At 48.5% G+C, this 1725-nt stretch overlaps 1 pseudogene; it reads right to left on the bottom strand.

The window, feature by feature from the left end:
- Positions 1-899: 899 nt before the first annotated feature.
- LOC121171078 lies at positions 900-1344 on the bottom strand (annotated as a pseudogene).
- Between the last annotated feature and the right edge of the window lie 381 nt (positions 1345-1725).

The following is a 1725-nucleotide window of genomic DNA, read 5'->3' on the forward strand; positions in this document are numbered from 1 at the left end:
ATATGGACAGATGCAACGCCATGTTCCATATAAGCACCAGTTTGACTCCTGGCTACTCCACGTCCAATCCAGCTCCCTGTCAATGCCTAGGAAAGCAGCAGAAGGTGGTCCAAGGACTTGGGTCCCTGCACATAAGTAGGAAATTTGGATGAGTTCCAGGGTCCTGGCTTAAGCCTCACCCCACCCTGGTTACTGGAAGTCATTCTGGGAAATAAGCCAATGGATAGAAGATCTCCCTCTTTCTTTCTCCCTCTCTGTTTCTCTGTAACTCTGTCTTTCAAATCAATAGATTTTTAAAAGAAGAAGAGGAAGAAAGGGAAGAAAGAAGGAAAAGAAGGAAGGAAGGAAAAAAGGAAGGCAGACAAATCATCCGTGCTCCAGGATCCTCACCGTTCTCTGTGAAATCACAGACAAGGCTCCTGCCCTCTCAGTGCGTTCGTTTCTTTCATGCTCAAATGACCCTCGGAGCAGTTCCTGCCCCAGTGAGATCTTTGTAGCCGAAGCTCAGAAAGTACCTGGGATTACAGAGCAGAAGCTTGTGGCAAACTCCTGATGAGTGCAGGGAGCCACAGAAGCAGTAAGAGCAGGGCTAGTGGAGTCAGTGGTGAGGGCTGGCACGGTGACACAGAGGTTAATTCTCTGCCTGCTAGAACCAACATCCCATATGGGCACCTGTTTTAGTTCCAGCTGCTCCACTTTCTACCCTGTTCCCTGCTTACAGACTGGGAAAGCAGTGGAGGATAGCCCAAGTGCTTGGGCCCCTGCACGGATTTGGGAGATCAGGAAAAGTTCCTGGCTCCCACCTACAGATCAGCTGAGCTCTGGCCAATACATCGATTTGGGGAGTGAACCAGCAGATGAAAGACCTTCTCTCTCTTTCTCTCTCTCTCCTGCTCAGGTCAACCAAAGGGAAACTTTATTGAGACTTGGCAGCGGGTGAGGGTGCTGGTGTATTTGACCCTGGTATTGGGGCTCGGGTCGTTGGTGTGGCCACATTTTTCTTGAAGTAATTGATGGTGCAGGGGTACAGACAGCTGTAGCACTTGCAGCGGATCATCCTGTTGCAGTAGTACGTCTGGCGCAGGGAGGGGCCATGAAGCCTCCCGCAGATGGAGCACCACATGCAGAGTGGACCTTTCTGGATATTGTAGTCCGATAGTGTGCAGTCCTCCTCCAGCTGCCTGCCAGCAAAAATCAGATGCTGCTGGCCGGGAGTAGGGACTAGGGGGGGGAGGAGACACCCTTCTTGTCTTGGATTTTAACCTTGACATTCTCGATGGCCTCGCTGGGCTCCACCTTGAGGGTGAGGGTCTTGCCCATTAGGGTCTTCACAAAGATCTGCATTTTAGGGCCTAAGTGACTGCTCGACCACCTGACTGACAAAAGACCTTCTCTTGTCACCTCTCCATCTCTCTCCATAAAATAAAATTTTTTATTTTAAATAAAATTTAAATAAAATTTTTTAAATAAAAAAATTTTGACAATCTTTACATAGTTAATTTGGGTAAAAAGGTTCAAGGGCCACAGGAAAGTGGGTAAGACTATTATTTCCATATTGTTTCCTTCATGTATCTGAGGTAAAGGGGGATATTGAGGGAGAAGCCCCACCTGGTTTCCCACCCACTCCAAGTCCCGCATTTGGGGCATGCTCTGAGATACTCGCTCAAGTGGTTTTGATAGTTCACCAGTTATGAATCGCTGCCAGTCTCGCCTCTCCAAACACTA

The sequence above is a fragment of the Ochotona curzoniae genome, unplaced genomic scaffold, assembly GCF_017591425.1.
Source record: "Ochotona curzoniae isolate NIBS_2020 unplaced genomic scaffold, NIBS_Ocur_1.0 scaffold_2587, whole genome shotgun sequence".
Lineage (NCBI taxonomy): Eukaryota > Metazoa > Chordata > Mammalia > Lagomorpha > Ochotonidae > Ochotona > Ochotona curzoniae.